Below are 21,636 nucleotides of genomic sequence, written 5' to 3'. Positions count from 1 at the left end.
TGAAACTTCCACCATGGATCATGGCTTTAGTTAGCGGCCCAATATTCTTCTCTAACAATATGCATGCTTTAACCATAAGGTGGTAGATCGCCCTTACTTCAGACAAGACGAACATGCATAGCAACTCACATGATATTCAACAAAGAGTAGTTGATGGCGTCCCCAGTGAACATGGTTATCGCACAACAAGCAACTTAATAAGAGATAAAGTGCATAAGTACATATTCAATACCACAATAGTTTTTAAGCTATTTGTCCCATGAGCTATATATTGTAAAGGTGGAGAATGGAAATTTAAAGGTAGCACTCAAGCAATTTACTTTGGAATGGCAGAGAAATACCATGTAGTAGGTAGGTATGGTGGACACAAATGGCATAGAGGTTGGCTCAAGTATTTTGGATGCATGAGAAGTATTCCCTCTCGATACAAGGTTTAGGCTAGCAAGGCTATTTGAAACAAACACAAGGATGAACCGGTGCAGCAAAACTCACATAAAAGATATATTGTAAACATTATAAGACTCTACACCGTCTTCCTTGTTGTTCAAACTCAATACTAGAAATTATCTAGACCTTAGAGAGTCCAAATATGCAAACCAAATTTTAGCATGCTCTATGTATTTCTTCATTAATGGGTGCAAAGTATATGACGCAAGAGCTTAAATATGAGCACAAAAATTGCCAAGTATCACATTATCCAAGACATTTTAGCAATTTACTACATGTATCATTTTCCAATTCCAACCATATAACAATTTAACGAAGAAGAAACTTCGCCATGAATACTATGAGTAGAGCCTAAGGACATACTTGTCCATATGCTACAGCGGAGCGTGTCTCTCTCCCACAAAGTGAATGCTAGGATCCATTTTATTCAAACAAAACAAAAACCAAAAACAAACCGACGCTCCAAGAAAAGCACATAAGCTGTGATGGAATAAAAATATAGTTTCAGGGGAGGAACCTGATAATGTTGTCGATGAAGAAGGGGATGCCTTGGGCATCCCCAAGCTTAGACGCTTGAGTCTTCTTGATATATGCAGGGGTGAACCACCGGGGCATCCCCAAGCTTAGAGCTTTCACTCTCCTTGATCATGTTGTATCATCTCCCTCTCTTGATCCTTGAAAACTTCCTCCACACCAAACTTAGAACAACTCATTAGAGGGTTAGTGCACAATCAAAATATACATGTTCAGAGGTGACATAATCATTCTTAACACTTCTGGACATTGCACAAAGCTACTGAAAGTCAATGGAATCGAAAAATCCATCGAACATAACAAAACAGGCAATGCGAAATAAAAGGCAGAATCTGTCAAAAACAGAACAGTTCGTATTGACGAATTTTATTGAGGCACCAGACTTGCTCAAATGAAAATTCTCAAATTGAATGAAAGTTGCGTACATATCTGAGGATCACTCACGTAAATTGGCATAATTTTCTGAGTTACCTACAGAGAATTTTGCCCAGATTCGTGACAGCAAAGAAACCTGTTTCTGCGCAGTAATCCAAATCTAGTATGAACTTTACTATCAACGACTTTTTTTGGCACCACAAAACACAAAACTAAGATAAGGAGAGGTTGCTACAGTAGTAAACAATTTCCAAGACACAAAATAAAAACAAAGTACTGTAGTAAAAAACATGGGTTGTCTCCCATAAGCGCTTTTCTTTAACGCCTTTCAGCTAGGCGCAGAAAGTGTGTATCAAGTATTATCAAGAGACGAAGTGTCAACATCATAATTTGTTCTAATAATAGAATCAAAAGGTAACTTCATTCTCTTTCTAGGAAAGTGTTCCATACCTTTTTTGAGAGGAAATTGATATTTAATATTGCCTTCCTTCATATCAATGATAGCACCAACAGTTCGAAGAAAAGGTCTTCCCAATATGATGGGACAAGATGCATTGCATTCAATATCCAAGACAACAAAATCAATGGGGACAAGGTTATTGTTAACAGTAATGCGAACATTATCAACTTTCCCCAAAGGTTTCTTTGTAGAATGATCAGCAAGATTAACATCCAAATAACAATTTTTCAGCGGTGGCAAGTCAAGCATATTATAGACTTTCTTAGGCATAACAGAAATACTTGCACCAAGATCACATAAAGCATTACAATCAAAATCTTTAACCTTCATCTTAATGATGGGCTCCCAACCATCCTCTAGCTTTCTAGGAATAGAAGCTTCGCGCTCTAGTTTCTCTTCTCTAGCTTTTATGAGAGCATTTGTAATATGTTGCGTGAAAGCCAAATTTATAGCACTAGCATTAGGACTTTTAGCAAGTTTTTGCAAGAACTTTATAACTTTAGAGATGTGGCAATCATCAAAATTCAAACCATTATAATCTAAAGCAGTGGGATCATCATCCCCAATGTTGGAAAAAAATTCAGCAGTTTTATCACAGTGCGCTTCAGCTTTAGCAAGCTTTAAAGTGCTCGTGCTTTACATTAGAAGTGGAAACATTGCTAACACCAATTCTTTTATTAGTATTAGTAGGAGGTGCAGAAACTTGTGTATCATTAGCATTACTAGTGGTGGTAATAGTCCAAACTTTAGCTATATTATCTTCTTTTTCATTTTCTTCGCTTTCCCACCTAGCACGCAATTCGGCCATCAATCTTATATTCTCATTAATTCTAACTTGGATGGCATTTGCTGTAGTAGTAATTTTATTATCTATATCCTCAGGTTTAGCAGCCATTTTATTAATTAAAGAAGATTGTGACGTAGACATATATGAGATTCGGTTTTCAGCATTCGCAAGTTTAGTTTGCAACCCAGAGATTTCCATATTCAGATTTTCAAGTTGATTTCCTATATTCTTCAACAAGGTAGATTGCTCATTCATAGTTTTAGTAAACAATTTATTTTGCTCATATTGTGATTGCATGAAGTTCTTGGTGGATCTTTCAATTTCTAACATCTTTTCCTCATTAGGTGAAGCGTATCTACCATAAGAGTTACCATTAACAGGATATGGCCTAGAATTATTATAATTGTTGTTTTTAATGAAATTCACATCAACATATTCTTTTTGAGCACCCAGTGTCACTAACGGAACATTATTAGGATCAACATTAGGCCTACCATTCACAAGCATAAACATAATAGCATCAATCTTATCACTCAAGGAAGAGGTTTTTTCGACAGAATTTACCTTCTTACCTTGTGGAGCTCTTTTCGTGTGCCATTCAGAGTAATTGATCATCATATTATCAAGAAGCTTTGTTGCTTCACCAAGAGTGATGGACATAAAGGTACCTCCAGCAGCTGAATCCAATAGGTTCCGCGAAGAAAAATTCAGTCCTGCATAAAAGGTTTGGATGATCATCCAAGTAGTCAGTCCATGGGTTGGGCAATTTTTAACCAGAGATTTCATTCTTTCCCATGCTTGTGCAACATGCTCAGTATCCAATTGTTTAAAATTCATTATGCTACTCCTCAAAGATATAATTTTAGCAGGGGGATAATATCTACCAATAAAAGCATCCTTGCATTTAGTCCATGAATCAATACTATTCTTAGGCAGAGATAGCAACCAATCTTTAGCTCTTCCTCTTAGTGAGAAAGGGAACAATTTTAATTTTATAATGTCACCATCTACATCTTTATACTTTTGCATTTCACACAATTCAACAAAATTATTGAGATGAGCAGCAGCATCATCAGAACTAACACCAGAAAATTGCTCTCGCATAACAAGATTCAGTAAAGCAGGTTTAATTTCAAAGAATTCTGCTGTAGTAGCAGGTGGAGCAATAGGTGTGCATAAGAAATCATTATTATTTGTGGTTGTGAAGTCACACAACTTAGTATTTTCAGGAGTACCCATTTTAGCAACAGTAAATAAAACAAACTAGATAAAGTAAATGCAAGTAACTAATTTTTTTGTGTTTTTGATATAGCAAACAAGATAGCAAGTAAAGTAAAACTAGCAACTAATTTTTTTGTATTTTGATTTAGTGCAGCAAACAAAGTAGTAAATAAAACTAAGCAAGACAAAAACAAAGTGAAGAGATTGCGAGGTGGAGACTCCCCTTGCAGCGTGTCTTGATCTCCCCGGCAACGGCGTCAGAGAAAGTTGCTTGATACGCGTACAGCACGCGTCCGTTGGGAACCCCAAGAGGAAGGTGTGATGCGTACAGCGGCAAGTTTTCCCTCAGTATGAAACCAAGGTTTATCGAACCAGTAGGAGCCAAGAAGCACGTTGAAGGTTGATGGCGGCGAGATGTAGTGCGGCGCAACACCAGGGATTCCGGCGCCAACGTGGAACCTGCACAACACAAACCAAGTACTTTGCCCCAACGAAACAGCGAGGTTGTCAATCTCACCGGCTTGCTGTAACAAAGGATTAGATGTATAGTGTGGATGATGATTGTTTGCAGAAAACAAGAGAACAAGTATTGTAGTAGATTGTATTTCAAGAAGAGAATTGGACCGGGGTCCACAGTTCACTAGAGGTGTCTCTCCCATAAGATAAACAGCATGTTGGGTGAACAAATTACAGTTGGGCAATTGACAAATAAAGAGGGCATGACCATGCACATACATATTATGATGAGTATAGTGAGATTTAATTGGGCATTACGACAAAGTACATAGACCGCTATCCAGCATGCATCTATGCCTAAAAAGTTCACCTTCAGGTTATCGTCCGAACCCCCTCCAGTATTAAGTTGCTAACAACAGACAATTGCATTAAGTATTGTGCGTAATGTAATCAGTAACTACATCCTCGAACATAGCACCAATGTTTTATCCCTAGTGGCAACAGCACATCCATAATCTTAGAGGTTTCTCACACTCCCGCATTCACGGAGACATGAACCCACTATCGAGCATAAATACTCCCTCTTGGAGTTACAAGCATCTACTTGGCCAGAGCATCTACTAGTAACGGAGAGCATGCAAGATCATAAACAACACATAGACATAACTTTGATAATCAACATAACAAGTATTCTCTATTCATCGGATCCCAACAAACACAACATATAGAATTACAGATAGATGATCTTGATCATGTTCGGCAGCTCACAAGACCCGACAATTAAGCACAATGGGGAGAAGACAACCATCTAGCTACTGCTATGGACCCATAGTCCAGGGGTAGACTACTCACACATCACTCCGGAGGCGACCATGGCGGCGTAGAGTCCTCCGGGAGATGAATCCCCTCTCCGGCAGGGTGCCGGAGGCGATCTCCTGAATCCCCCGAGATGGGATTGGCGGCGGCGGTGTCTCTGCAAGGTTTTCCGTATCGTGGCTCTCGGTACTGGGGGTTTCGCGACGAAGGCTATTTGTAGGTGGAAGGGCAGGTCAAGGGGCGTCACGAGGGGCCCACACTACAGGTCGGCGCGGCCAAGACCTGGGCCGCGCCGCCCTATAGTCTGGCCACCTCGTAGCCCCACTTCGTCTCCTCTTCGGTCTTCTGGAAGCTTCGTGGCAAAATAGGACCCTGGGCGTTGATTTCGTCCAATTCCGAGAATATTTCCTTACTAGGATTTCTGAAACCAAAAATAGCAGAAAACAGCAACTGGCACTTCGGCATCTTGTTAATAGGTTAGTTCCAGAAAATGCACGAATATGACATAAAGTGTGCATAAAACATGTAGATATCATCAATAATGTGGCATGGAACATAAGAAATTATCGATACGTCGGAGACGTATCATGGCTCCCGTTTATCGTCCTTAGTTCGCAGTGTTCTTCTGGGGTCTGTATCAGGAGACGTGTCTTTACATTCGTGTCAGAGTTGTATGTTAGGCAAACAGATTCAGCTTCCCTATCCTACTAGTGTGTCTGTATCTCAGCGACCTTTTGATTTAGTTCATTCAGATGTTTGGGGTCCGGCTCCCTTTCCTTCGAAAGGGGGTCATCGATACTATATTTTGTTTATTGATGATTTTTCACGGTACACCTGGCTGTTTCTTATGCGCTCTCACAGTGAGGTCCTCTCTATTTATCAGCGCTTTGCAGCCATGGTTTGTACTCAGTATTCCATGCCTATTCGTGTGTTTCGTGATGATTCTGCAAGAGAGTATATCTCCCAGCACCTACGTGGTGTTCTTGCTGAGCAGGGCACCCTTGCCCAGTTCTCGTGTCCCGGCGCCCATGCTCAAAATGGTGTCGCCGAGCGTAAGCATCATCATATTCTTGAGACTACTCGTGCTATGATGATTGCTTCCTCTCTTCCGCCGCATTTCTGGGCTGAGGTTGTTGCTACGTTGACTTACCTCATTAACATTCAGCCTTCTGCTGCCCTTCAAGGTGGCATTCCTCTCGAGCGTCTTTCTGGTCGCTCTCCTGATTACTCGACTCTTCTTTTATTTGGTTGTGTTTGCTATGTCCTACTCCCTCCTCGCGAACGCACCAAGCTGACCGCTCAGTCTGTTGAGTGTGTTTTTCTCGGATACAGTGATGAGCATAAGGGCTGTCGCTGTTGGGACCCTGTTGGTCGTCGGATGCGCATCTCTTGTGACGTCACGTTTGATGAGACGTGTCCCTTCTATCCTCGCCCCACCTCGGGTACTTACCCGGTGGATGATATCTCTTTTTTTCTTTTTCCGGATGCACCCCTTGTTGTCCCTTCTCCTCCCCCTCCTAGTTCTGATGCGCCTTCTTCATCTTCGGCGCCTTCCTCTCCTCCGTCTAGTTCCCCTAGTACTCCCCGTTCTCCGGCTTCGGATCCTTCCGATGCTTTCCCTTCTTCCTCTTCTTCTGATGAGTTGTCCTCTGCCGATGAGCTCCCTCCTTCACAGCCTGTTCAACAGCGTCGTGCTCCAGCTCGTTACTCTCCTAGTCAGTACGGTCTCTCTGTTGTTTCTGAGCCTACCTCTTATCGGGATGCTGACGTCATCCTGAATGGCAGCTTGCCATGGCTGAGGAGATCGTTGCGCTTGAGCGCACTGGCACTTGTGATCTTGTTTCTTCCCCTTCTAGTGTTCGTCCTATCACGTGTAAGTGGGTCTATAAAATTAAGGCCCGCTCTGATGGATCTCTTGAGCGCTATAAAGTGTGTCTTGTGGCTCGTAGTTTTCAGCAGGAACACGGCCGCGACTATGATGATACTTTTGCCCCTGTGGCTCATATGACCAATGTGCGTACTCTCCTTGCTATTGCTTCAGTTCGACGCTGGTATGTGTCCCAGCTTGATGTTCAGAACGCTTTTCTTAATGGTGAGTTGAGTGAGGAGATTTACATGCAGCCTCCTGATGCGTGTAGTTGACATGTCCGTTGGGAACCCCAAGAGGAAGGTGTGATGCGCACAGCGGCAAGTTTCCCTCAGTAAGAAACCAAGGTTTAATCGAACCAGTAGGAGTCAAGAAGCACGTTGAAGGTTGATGGCGGCGGGATGTAGTGCGGCGCAACACCAGAGATTCCGGCGCCAACGTGGAACCTGCACAACACAACCAAAGTACGTTGCCCCAACGAAACAGTGAGGTTGTCAATCTCACCGGCTTGCTGTAACAAAGGATTAACCGTATTGTGTGGAAGATGATTGTTTGCAGAAAACAGTAAAACGAATATTGCAGGAGATTGTATTTCAGTATAGAGAATTGGACCGGGGTCCACAGTTCACTAGAGGTGTCTCTCCCATAAGATAAACAGCATGTTGGGTGAACAAATTACAGTTGGGCAATTGACAAATAGAGAGGGCATGACCATGCACATACATATTATGATGAGTACTGTGAGATTTAATTGGGCATTACGACAAAGTACATAGACCGATATCCAGCATGCATCTATGCCTAAAAAGTCCACCTTCAGGTTATCATCCGAACCCCCTCCAGTATTAAGTTGCTAACAACAGACAATTGCATTAAGTATTGCGCGTAATGTAATCAGTAACTACATCCTCGAACATAGCACCAATGTTTTATCCCTAGTGGCAACAGCACATCCATAGTCTTAGAGGTTCTTGTCACTCCTCTAGATTCACGGAGACATGAACCCACTATCGAGCATAAATACTCCCTCTTGGAGTTACTAGCATCAACTTGGCCAGAGCATCTACTAATAACGGAGAGCATGCAAGATCATAAACAACACATAGACATGAATTGATAATCAACATAACATAGTATTCTCTATTCATCGGATCCCAACAAACGCAACATATAGAATTACAGATAGATGATCTTGATCATGTTCGGCAGCTCACAAGACCCGACAATTAAGCACAATGGGGAGAAGACAACCATCTACCTACTGCTATGGACCCATAGTCCAGGGGTAGACTACTCACACATCACTCCGGAGGCGACCATGGCGGCGTAGAGTCCTCCGGTGATGATTCCCCTCCGGCAGGGTGCCGGAGGCGATCTCCGAATCCCCGAGATGAGATTGGCGGCGGCGGCGTCTCTGGAAGGTTTTCCGTATCGTGGCTCTCGGTACTGGGGGTTTCGCGACGGAGGCTTTAAGTAGGCGGAAGGGCAGGTCAGGGGGCCACACGAGGGCCCCACACTACAGGTCGGCGCGGCCAGGGCTTGGGCCGCGCCGCCCTAGGGTGTGGCCACCTCGTGGCCCCACTTCGTCTCCTCTTCGGTCTTCTGGAAGCTTCGTGGCAAAATAGGACCCTGGGCGTTGATTTCGTCCAATTCCGAGAATATTTCGTTACTAGGATTTCTGAAACCAAAAACAGCAGAAACAAAGAATCGGCACTTCGGCATCTTGTTAATAGGTTAGTTCCAGAAAATGCACGAATATGACATAAAGTGTGCATAAAACATGTAGATATCATCAATAATGTGGCATGGAACACAAGAAATTATCGATACGTCGGAGACGTATCACCTCCTCCTGGGTATTCTGTTCCCGATGGGATGGTTTGTCGTCTTCGACGTTCTCTCTATAGTCTGAAACAGGCCCCTCGTGCCTGGTTTGAGCGTTTCGCCTCTGTGGTGACTGATGCTGGTTTCTAACCTAGTTTTCATGATCCAGCACTTTTCGTTCACACTTCTCCTCATGGACGCACTCTTCTTTTCTATGTTGATGATATGATCATTACTGGTGATGATATGATCATTACTGGTGATGATCCTGAGTATATTACCTTTGTCAAGGCTCGTCTTCGAGACCAGTTTCTTATGACTGATCTTGGTCCTCTTCGCTATATTTTTGGCATTGAGGTTTCTTCCACTCTTGATGGCTTTTCTATTTCTCAGGAAAAGTACATTCAGGATCTTCTTGCTCGTGCTGCTCTTGGGGATGAGCGCACGATTGATACTCCTATGGAGCTTAATGTTAAGCTTCGTCTTACTGATGGTGATCCTCTTCCTGATCCCACCCGTTATCGCCATCTTGTTGGGAGTCTTGTTTATCTTGCTTTCACTCGTCCTGATATTTCTTATCATGTTCATATTCTGAGTCAGTTTGTCTCAGCTCCTACCACTGTTCATTACAGTCATCTCCTCCGTGTTCTTCGTTATCTTCGTGGCACGATCACTCGTCGCCTTTTCTTTCCTCGTTTCAGCTCTCTCCAGCTCCAGTGCTACTCGGATGCTACGTGGGCAAGTGATCCTACGGATCGTAGTTCACTTTCTGCTTACTGTGTGTTTCTTGGTGGTTCGCTTGTTGCTTGGAAGATGAAGAAACAGGTAGCAGTTTCCCGTTCGAGTGTTGAGGCTGAGTTGCGAGCTATGGCTTTGTTGATTGCTGAGGTGACCTGGTTACGGTGGTTGCTTGCAGATTTTGGGGTCTCTGTTACGACACCCACTCCACTTTTGTCTGACAGTACAGGTGCTATCAGTATTGCACGTGATCCGGTCAAGCATGAGCTGACCAAGCATATTGGTGTTGATGCTTTTTATACACGTGCTGAGGTGTAGGATGAGGTTGTTGCGGTTCATTATGTGCCTTCAGATTTGAAGTTGGCGGATTTCTTTACAAAGGCACAGACTCGAACGCAGCATGACTTCTTACTCTCCAAACTCAGTGTTGTGGATCCACCATGAGTTCGAGGGGGGTGTTAGTGTTGAAATATTGGGCCTACACTTAGTGGCCCATACTAGATTTCAGATTTTCCTATAAATCTCAAAGCCCACATAGTGGAAGCCTTGTGAGTTTGAGCCCAAGTTGGTGGCAGCTCACTAGGGAGTGGAAAGAGGTGGGAAGTTTAGTTCCACATGGAAAGTTAGGAGGAAGTTAGACCACCTTATAAGGTGGGTTGTTCCACCACTAGTAAGTGAGTGAGAATAGGAGTGCTACACGCGCGCGCTCCTCCTCCTCCTCGCTCGTCTCGACTCGACTCGTCTCGACTCGACACGACACATCACGACGCGCGCGCCGCGCTCGTGGTGAGTGGATTGAGCCTCGAGCCGAGACTTTCCTTACTTTTTGCAGCTCAGGAAAACGAACAGAGTCCTAGACGGACGCGTCGCAGTTAGTCGGTTCGGGTCGCTCCCGGATCGTGGGCTATCTGTAACCGACTCGAAACGTTCGTGCGACGTGGGCGTGGCCCACGTTGCCTAGGGTTTCCTGAGCCTATATAATCTCTTGCCCGGCTACTGCAGAAATATACTGAATACACGAGTTAGGGTTTCCACCTCTCTCTGCTTGCGCCGCCATCGTAGCCTACTCCATCCCGCTCGCCGACGTGCATCGGCGAACGGGAGAGCAGGTCTCCGGAACCACTCGTCCTTGCGATCCTGTACGGGAGAGGGCGAATTAGGTTTTTGGGAAGCTCTCTGCGCGACTGCTCAAGCTCTTCATCACGGGTCACCTTCCGTCCAAGTCGGGCGGTGCTGCCTACCGTCGTCTTCAACGCCGTCTACTTCGACCCATCGTTCCCGTCGTCAACAACGTTGTCATCAACAACGTTACTGCCGCGACATCATCTGCTACACCTCCACCGCCACCTCCACCAGATCGGTACGTGCGACATATCTCGATCTGTTTAGCGATGGATGATGTACCGTTTGCGCTGCTGCTACTCATGTTGATTAATACATCTAGTATGTTTGAGTTTCACATGTTACTAGTTGCTGCCATCATGTTTTATATTCTGGAATTAATCATGGAAATTGTGCCTAATTATCCAACAATCCAAAAACCTAATTGTAGGCAATTTCCTGAGTTAACAATGGCTGGTTTTTTCTGATGCACTGAGACCGGATAATTTTACCGGTGTGCACTTTAAGAGGTGGCAGTATAAGGCCATGCTCTGGCTTACTCATCTGAAAGTGTTCGAAGTTACTGATGGTTTACCTGAAGGAACTATATCTGACCAAGATCAGAACAAGTTCAAGGAAAACAATAATCTTTTCGTCGGATGCGTTCTAAGTATTCTTGCTGATCGTCTGTGTGATGTGTACATGCACATAACAGATGGTAAAGAGCTCTGGGATGCACTGAATGCTAAGTTCGGTGCAACCGATGCAGGCAGTGAACTGTACATCATGGAGAGCTTCCATGACATCAGGATGGTTAACAACCGTTCTGTAGTCGAACAAGCTCATGAGATACAGTGCATTGCGAAAGAGCTTGAACTCCTTAAGTGTGCCTTACCTGACAAGTTTGTGGCTGGATGCATCATCGCTAAGTTGCCCCCTTCATGGAGGAACTTTGCCACAACTCTCAAACACAAGAGACAGGAGATATCAGTTGAAAATCTGATAGCATCTCTTGATGTTGAGGAGAAAGCTCGGGCTAAGGATAATACTGAAAAAGGAGAGGGTCAGTCTAGCGCCAACATGGTGCAGAAGAAACCCTACAGCAAGAACAAAGGGAATAACAAGCCCTCCTTCAATAAGCCTATGAAGACTACAACCTTCAAGAAGAAGAAGATGATAAACAAAGCAGATCTGAGCTGCTTTACATGTGGAGAGACTGGCCACTTTTCTAAGGACTGTCCAGAGAGGGCAGACCGCAAGAAAAAGGCGAGGCAAGTCAACACGGTGACCGCTAGCAATGCTGATGGGTACGGTAATCTCTTTACTGTTCTTTCGGTATTTCAATCTCCATGTTGGTGGATTGATACAGGTGCTAATGTTCATGTGTGTGCTGACATATCCATGTTCACTTCTTACCAGGTCGCCCGGGATTCTTCCGTCTTGATGGGGAATGGGTCACATGCTTCTATTCGTGGTGTTGGCACGGTAGATCTGAAGTTCACTTCGGGGAAGATCGTGCAGCTGAGGAACATGCAGCATGTCCCTACTATGAACAAGAATCTCGTTAGCGGCTCCCTTCTATGCAGAGATGGGTTTAAGGTTGTTTTAGAGTCGAATAAAGTAGTTGTTTCCAAGTTTGGACAATTTATTGGTAAAGGCTATGAGTGCGGAGGCTTGTTCGCTTTTCGCTTCTCGATTTCAAGAATAAGTCTGTGAACCATATATGTGGCAATGTTAGTGATGATACCAGTGTTTGGCATTCTCGTTTATGTCACATTAATTTTGGTTTAATGTCTCGGCTATCCAGTTTAAGTTTAATTCCGAATTTCACCATTGCCAAAGGTTCTAAGTGCCATAGTTGTGTGCAATCAAAGCAACCTCGGAAGCCTCACAAGGCGGCCGAGGAGAGAAACTTGGCACCTCTAGAACTCATACATTCTGATCTATGCGAGATGAATGGTGTGTTGACAAAAGGTGGAAAGAGATATTTCATGACATTGATTGATGATGCGACTAGATTTTGCTATGTTTATTTGTTGCGAACTAAAGATGAAGCTTTAGACTACTTTAAAATTTATAAGGCTGAAGTTGAAAATCACCTAGAGAGAAAGATCAAGCGTCTTAGGTCGGATCGTGGTGGAGAATATTTTCCTAAAATCTTTGATGAATTATGTGAGGAACATGGCATTATTCATGAGAGGACGCCTCCCTATTCACCCCAATCAAACGGGGTTGCCAAGAGGAAAAACCGCACGCTGACAGACTTGGTGAATTCCATGTTAGCCACTGCTGGTTTATCAAAGGCATGGTGGGGGAGGCTTTGTTGACTTCATGTCATGTCCTGAAAAGATTTCCTAACAAGAATAAAGATAAAACCCCTTACGAGGAGTGGGCTGGGAGAAAACCATCACTTTCGTATTTGCGCACATGGGGGTGTTTGGCGAAAGTCAATATTCCAATTACTAAGAAGCGCAAACTTGGACCAAAGACAGTGGATTGTATCTTTCTAGGTTATGCTCCTCGGAGTGTAGGATATAGATTTTTAGTAGTTCAATTCGAGGTACCTGATATGCATGTTGATACTATTATGGAATCTCGTGATGCAACATTTTTTGAGAATATGTTTTCTATGAAAGATATGCATAGCATTGCTAGAATTTCTACTGAGATAATTCCTGAGTCCAGTACATCTAATGAGTATTTTGAACAATCACATGAGAATGTTACTGAGAAGGATGACAATGAAGCTCCTAAACGGAGCAAGAGACGAAGGATTGAAAAATCCTTTGGTGATGATTTCATTGTGTACCTTGTGGATGATACTCCCACGTCCATTGCAGAGGCATATGCATCTCCAGATGCAGATGACTGGAAAGAAGCTGTCCATAACGAGATGGACTCGATCCTTTCTAATGGAACTTGGGAGCTATCGTAACGACTCCCATGGATGCAAGCCTGTGGGCTGCAAATGGGTGTTCAAGAAGAAGCTAAGACCTGATGGTACTATTGAAAAGTACAAGGCGCGGCTTGTAGCGAAAGGCTACACACAGAGAGAAGGCGAAGATTACTTCGACACCTATTCACCTGTCGCTAGACTTACCACCATTCGAGTACTACTATCCATGGCTGCCTCCTATGGTCTTATCGTTCATCAAATGGACGTAAAGACAGCTTTCCTTAATGGAGAGTTGGAAGAGGAAATCTATATGGATCAGCCTGATGGGTTTGTAGTAAAAGGTGAAGAAAGAAAGGTGTGCAAGTTGCTGAAATCTTTTTATGGCCTGAAACAAGCACCTAAGCAATGGCATGAGAAGTTTGACAGAACTTTAACTTCTGTAGGCTTTGTTGTCAATGAGGCTGACAAGTGTGTTTACTATCGCTATGGTGGGGGCGAATGTGTTATACTATGTTTGTATGTGGATGATATTCTGATCTTTGGTACAAACATGAGAGTAATACATGAGGTCAAGTCTTTCTTGTCAAAGAGTTTTGATATGAAAGATCTGGGAGAAGCTGATGTGATTCTGAACATCAAGCTGATTAAGAACGAGAGTGGGATTACTCTAACGCAATCCCATTATGTTGAGAAGATTTTGAGCCGGTTCGGCTATATTGATAGCAAGTCTTCTCCAACACCTTATGATCCCAGTGTGACACTACGCAAGAACCGGAGGATTGCCATAGATCAATTGAGATATTCTCAGATCGTTGGCTCACTCATGTACTTAGCGAGCGCAACTAGACCCGACATCTCTTTTGCTGTTAGCAAGTTGAGTAGGTTCATGTCAAACCCGGGTACTGATCATTGGCATGCACTTGATAGGGTCATGCGCTACCTATGTGGTACAATGAGTTATGGGATTCACTATTCAGGGCACCCAGCTGTGCTTGAAGGATATAGTGATTCGAATTGGATCTTAGATGTAGCTGATCTGTATGCCACAAGTGGGTATGTATTTACCTTTGGAGGTGGCGCAATATCATGGAGATCTTGCAAGCAAACCATATTGACGAGGTCAACTATGGAAGCAGAACTTACTGCTTTAGACACAACCACTGTTGAATCAGAATGGTTGCGTGAGCTCTTGATGGACTTGCCTGTGGTTGAAAAACCTGTTCCGGCAATTCTTTTGAATTGTGACAATCAAACTGTAATTGTCAAAGTGAACAATTCTAAGGATAACGCGAAGTCATCAAGACACGTCAAGAGACGTTTGAAGTCTGTCAGGAAATTGCGAAACTCCGGAGTAATAACTATTACATATATTCAAACAGACAAAAACCTGGCAGATCCCTTTACAAAGGGACTATCACGTAATGTGATAGAAAGTGCATCGAGGGAGATGGGTTTGAGACCCGTTGATGTTACACCATAGTGGTAACCCAACCTTTGTGATCGGAGATCCCGTGAATTAGGACCTGGGAAGAACAAACTAGTGGTTTAATTGAGGAGAGTATTATGTAACCCTCTCTATGTGAAGATGCACAACTCTCAATTGCTGTAAGGCAGGTTAGCAACAAGCCTTAATGTGTTTATGTTGGCTATATTAGCAAAGATGCTGTCCTACAGAGCATTCTTGAAATAACACACCTATATGAGTCCGATTGTTAAACGTCGCAATCTATGAGATTTTGGGTGATCTCTAGTAAACTCATGAAGAGACCACGAAGTATGACGCATATGCTTCACCCGCGGGGTAGGCTACTGGCAGCCATGTACTGGTCATGACTTTGAGTGAAACTCTGTTCACGCAAAACTTACAATTCAAGGCTTAGTCCATTGTTCAAGTGTGAATGGATGTAGCTTAAGGTTCTAGGCGGAAGTTCAACTTAACAGTCTCCGCTGAAACACTGGTATATAAATAAGCAGCGAGTATTGATAAATCTCTAAATGGGGATTTGAGATCTGGTGGGGGATTGTTGAAATATTGGGCCTACACTTAGTGGCCCATACTAGATTTCAGATTTTCCTATAAATCTCAAAGCCCACATAGTGGAAGCCTTGTGAGTTTGAGCCCAAATTGGTGGCAGCTCACTAGGGAGTGGAAAGAGGTGGGAAGTTTAGTTCAACATGGAAAGTTAGGAGGAAGTTAGACCACCTTATAAGGTGGGTTGTTCCACCACTAGTAAGTGAGTGAGAATAGGAGTGCTACACGCGCGCGCTCCTCCTCCTCCTCGCTCGCTCGTCTCGACTCGACTCGTCTCGACTCGACTCGACACGACACGTCACGACGCGCGCGCCGCGCTCGTGGTGAGTGGATTGAGCCTCGAGCCGAGACTTTCCTTACTTTTTGCAGCTCAGGAAAACGAACAGAGTTCTAGACGGACGCGTCGCAGTTAGTCGGTTCGGGTCGCTCCCGGATCGTGGGCTATCTGTAACCGACTCGAAACGTTCGTGCGACGTGGGCGTGGCCCACGTTGCCTAGGGTTTCCCGAGCCTATATAATCTCTTGCCCGGCTACTGCAGAAATATACTGAATACACGAGTTAGGGTTTCCACCTCTCTCTGCTTGCGCCGCCATCGTAACCTACTCCATCCCCCTCGCCGACGTGCATCGGCGAACGGGAGAGCAGGTCTCCGGAACCACTCGTCCTTGCGATCCTGTACGGGAGAGGGCGAATTAGGTTTTTGGGAAGCGCTCTGCGCGACTGCTCAAGCTCTTCATCACGGGTCGCCTTCCGTCCAAGTCGGGCGGTGCTGCCTACCGTCGTCTTCAACGCCGTCTACTTCGACTCATCGTTCCTGTCGTCAACAACGTTGTCATCAACAACGTTACTGCCGCGACATCATCTGCTACACCTCCACCGCCACCTCCACCAGATCGGTACGTGCGACATATCTCGATCTATTTAGCGATGGATGTTGTACCGTTTGCGCTGCTGCTACTCATGTTGATTAATACATCTAGTATATTTGAGTTTCACATGTTACTAGTTGCTGCCATCATGTTTTATATTCTGGAATTAATCATGGAAATTGTGCCTAATTATCCAACAGTTAGATATATATATCTGTTTATTATAGTTTTCCCGTGTGTTAGGGGGCTTCCTGCATATTTTCACCTGTACATGTACTATATATTGTGGCCTTTGCCCCCCTGGTAATACAACAAACATATTACCCTAACAGTTAGTAACAAGTTAATTGGTCATTTTCTTGTTGTTTAAAAAATACAAAAATAGAAAGCTTTTACTTACCGCGAGAGTAGCACTTCTTTTTCTGTATTCTTCGAAAGCCACCATCACCTCCTTACTCATCCATTTCCTCGCATTTTGAGTAATCTCTTTGTCAGAAACTCCCCGCCTGTATGCACAACCGAATTAAAACTGTAGTTTCTGAAGAAGCACAAGGTAGAGCTAGTAGAAGCCAGAATATGGCGAGTTGACGACAACATGTTCAAATATAAATGTTCCATCTTATGCATGATCATGCATCCAAGCTAAATTTTCAGCGACACAGAATAAAATGCTTAGAGAAGATTAAAGTAATGCCAGTTATCAGTAAAAGAGAGGATTGCTAACACAATAAGAATTGCAGGAGATAAAATTCATCTTGGTTGTCGACGTAGCAAAATCTTCATGGCCGCTTCCTCCCTTGAAGCTTGTTCCCTTGCCTGAAGTTTCAGTCGCTCCTCAAGGAAAGGGAGCTCGGGAAATGATATCAGCACGCCGAGCAGCTGACATTTTATCCTTCTTGGCAGCTAGTCTGGCACGCTCAATGTCACGAAGCATAACACACGTTTCACGAAAAGTGCTGCATGTATTCTCTTCAAAGTACTTCTCTCTCGCCGCTCCTCCTCTCTAAAGAAATGCATGCGCGTATGGTTAAAAGTACGAAATAAATCCTAAATACTTTTGAGCTAGTGAATTTATCCCTCTGTAGTAATACAAAACACAATTACTGTAAATGAACCGAAACACTCGGGTCGTGGTGCATAATTTTGTGCTTTATGACTCTATATCTAACTAGGTACAGAGTGAAAACACTCAACCCATAAATTAGAATGTCAACGGTATCGTTCATGTCGCATACATTTGGTGGTCCCCACACCACACTTTTGGCATGCTGGGCTGATTGCTTTCCAATTTTGTTTATACTAGAAGGACCAAGCGCGCTCTGCTGCGCCGTTTTCGCTATTAGCGTGCTTTTCCCTTGTTTTGCACATAATGGGCAGTAAAATGAAACAACATGAGATCCAAATTTCAATGGGCAGTAAAGTAAGCTTTGACCAAGACTTGCAATTTGGACATAATTGGGTTTTCAGTTTCAGAAAATATCCCATGTCCGAGCACATGGCCGTGGTTTCAGATCAAGGTGTTGAAAACAATAATGTGAGCCTAAGAAAAGAGAAGTAAACAAAAACTAATTTAATGATGCTTGCTATTTGGTAAAGGATATTACGGAACATGGAAATAATGATACATACATCTCAGATACTTCGGCAATCCCATTATGAAACACTAACTTCAAAGTATTGACTGACTCTACAAATTCTAAATAAGAAATACCCTTATCCATCAAATATGTACATCATTTTCCCTTGTGAGTGTACACACATCTTAAAGGGGAAATCTAAAATTACCACCTTTCAAATTTTCGCTTAACTATCCTAAACCTGAATCACAATTATATCATGGAAATAAGTTGCAAACAGGTCAAGCATATCTAACGTACATGAGTCGACAAAGTACACAATTTTATATCAAGTTAGCTATAGCGAATATAAAGGTCGCATGCCAGCATGAATACCATAAATAGTTTATAAAACCCTAAATAGTATATGTTTATTTGTACAGGCGTGAGGTTTTTAATCTGCTACCATAAATTAATTAGTGTCCATATTGGAAAGAAAATTTAGAAACAATTATTGTCTCTAACATCAGGAAATTTATAAGTTCCAATATTGAAAGAAAAAAATCAGAAACAAAATACCATTCAGATCAGAACAGTCAACAAATCTCACAACTGAGCTAAATATATGCTTCCATAAAAAAATAGTAGCCTGTGTATTTACAGAAGTCCGAGCATACAAATAAATTCAAATACCCGCTTAGACACTATGAATTCATCATTAGTCATATAAGTCTTTACATGTCCCATCCATGCATGCATCCATAGTGAACTACCACCTTGCCTCAAACATCCAACTGCAAAATTTATAATTTTTTCGATCAGGGAATATGCACCCTCAGCAATTGTCACTTAATAGATATGCCCAATTTTTTTTAAAATTTCTACTTGGTTCCATTAGTCAAAGCTCTTACACTATCAACACCACGATGTTTATGAGCAGGTAAAGATTACTATGATCTTACATTCATAGGCATTAACAATATGTATATAAGATATTTATGTAAGCTAAATTGACTTGCCAAAACATATTGTATTTAGGCACAGCTGTATAAAGTATAGAAATATAGACATGTAAATAAAAGAAACAGGTGGCAGTTTCTCATGGTTAACCAGCAAAAACAGGTTTATTCTGTTAGTAAACTGGAACAATGATATAGTTTAGGTGGAAGAGAATGCACGTCTTGCTACATTGAGTCAATCCACTATCCTTCTACTTGCAACATAAAACTAAGATAAGAGTTAAGATAATAGATAAATAAATGCAATGCACCAATAATATTTGGCTGTAGGCACAGAAGATGAAATATGTGGGGGGGGGGGGGGGGGGGGGGCAGGCGGAGACCATTTCCATACATAGTTTAAAGAGAAGTAAAAAAATTTCAATCAGCATTCCTACAGGCTAGGTAAACAATATGCAGAGAATGGGTTCTGTGCAGACTGATTTAGGAGTACACACTGGTGGAAAAAGGGCCTTTGGTCGTGGTTCGCAACTGCCATTAGTCGCGGTTGCGCAACCGCGACCAAAGTAGCGCGACTAAAGACCCCCCCCCCCTTTAGTCGCGGTTCCTTACGAACCGCGACTAAAGGCCCGTCCATGTGGGCCGCAGGCGAAGCGCTGTGGAGGAGGACCTTTAGTCGCGGTTCTTCTGGCCAACCGCGACTAAAGGCCTCCGGCAGGTTTAGGGTTTAGCCCCCTCCCTAAATCTGGTTTCTTTTTAATTTGTATTGTTTTATTTCTTTTGGGTTTTAATTTTGAAGGAGTTTCACATATTCTACGGTACTACATACATGCATATGAATGTACAATTTCAAACAAATTTGAAATTAGAACCAAAAAGAATTCAAGAGGAATATACAATATATATTCAATATCGGATGACCATATACAATTTTGAACAAGTTTCCATCCATAATTTAGTGCATATGAAGTTCTACGTCCTCTACATAGTGTTCTCCTCTAGGATCGATGACTTCCCTCGCCAACCATCCAGCTAGTTCCTCTTGAAGTGGTCGGAAGCGAGCTTCTGGACTAAGCGTCTTCCGGAGGTTATTCCTCATGATGTTGTTCTCACACTTCTGGTCCCGCTCATTGCAGTATCTCCGGATCCTCTCACAAACATAGTATCCACATAGATTGGTCCCCGGTGGCTGAATATCCCCAGTCGTCCGCACTGCCATTTTAAATTGTAGCTCTTTTTTGAATTCACCGACCTTTTTATCTACGAACCGTCTCCAAACCCTACGAGGCAAAGAAAATTAAATGAACAAGAGAGTTATTAATTAGTTACTTGATATTAGGAAATGATGAATGAAATAGGCCGATCGATATAGAGCGCAAATGAATGAAAATAATTACTTTTGCATCATTTTTCTCATGTCGGCCCAAAGCGCCGGATCCATATTCAGAGAGTCGTGGACGAGAACTGTGAAGGTGTGAAATTGAATTACCATAAGAATCCAGTGGAACCTGCGGACACGATACATGCACAGTCATGCATAACTCATCGATTAGCCACATACCATGCATGGAGTAAACAAAAGAGAATGTGCTCAAGACAGAAACACTCACCCAAAATGGTAAGGAAATAGAATATCACTTTTGAGTTCCTGTTTTCTAAAAAACCGCCACAGGTCATCCTCCACGTCGGCGGGGTGGTGTTCTAACACATATGAATTAATGATTTGTGGATCAATGAACCCAACATCATGGATGTTCCTTATTCGCATTTCCCGCTTCTTCATTCTGCATAATAGCGTACACAACAAGATAGTTACGACAATATATATATATATATATATATATATATAGGATAAATACTTCCTACTCCTGGGTGTAACTACACCCACGTCTCATATACTACCATACGGAAGTATATAACATACTTTATTGGTTTGAGTATGTTCGTACACTATATCTAAGATACTCCATACCAACTTTGGTGAAAAAAAATTAAATACACCCATAGTTTGCACTATATATACAAAATACATGCATATTTATACGTAAATAAATAGTGTACGTAAAAAAATGTACATACTACCTGCAAAGTAGTATATATACTACCAAAATATTTTTATATACTTCATACTACATGTATATAGTCTTCGGTATGATAGATACTACCTAGATTGTGTGAAACACACGTGGGAGTAACTACACCCGGGTGTAGTATGAATATGTCCTATATATATATATATATATATATATATATATATATATATATATATATAGTGCAGGCAATGAACGAGATGGGGTAGAAATTAATAAATCACTTACAGAACGTAGCAACTGATGATAGATTTGTCGAGGTCGCGCAGATTGAACAGCTGGAACAATTCACTCCGATGAATTGTTATATAGTAATGTTTGAAGTGATGTTCATATCTAACTTCCGCATAAATATAGTCTTTGGCGTTTTTAAGTTTTATGTAACCCTTGTACCAATTTAGCAGACCTTTCATTTGTCGAGGTAGATCCTCTTCCTGCGCAGGCTCGACGAGAGGGCCATTCTTCACATATGTAAATACTACGTCCTTCATTGGCGCCTCATCAAGGCCTAACAGTGCACGAAGAGTGATACCTAAGTCGGCCGCTTGTTCTCTGGCACTCGTTACAGTCAATCCATGTGCTGCCGCAGCTGCTATGATATCGGGGG

The 21,636-nt window shown here is 42.7% G+C and overlaps 1 long non-coding RNA gene across 1 annotated transcript in view; it reads right to left on the bottom strand.

The window, feature by feature from the left end:
- Nucleotides 1–21,636, bottom strand: part of LOC127342482 (uncharacterized) — a 41,849-nt gene that overhangs the window by 7,989 nt on the left and 12,224 nt on the right. The window contains exons 3-4 of the long non-coding RNA XR_011755415.1: nucleotides 17,149–17,427; nucleotides 16,825–16,930 (exon numbers count right to left, since the gene is read on the bottom strand). This is a non-coding gene — a long non-coding RNA (uncharacterized lncRNA). The remainder of the gene's footprint in view (nucleotides 1–16,824; nucleotides 16,931–17,148; nucleotides 17,428–21,636) is intronic.

This window comes from Lolium perenne, chromosome 3 (assembly GCF_019359855.2).
Source record: "Lolium perenne isolate Kyuss_39 chromosome 3, Kyuss_2.0, whole genome shotgun sequence".
In the NCBI taxonomy this organism is placed as follows: Eukaryota; Viridiplantae; Streptophyta; class Magnoliopsida; order Poales; family Poaceae; genus Lolium; species Lolium perenne.
This window is presented reverse-complemented; position numbering and strand designations above follow the sequence as displayed.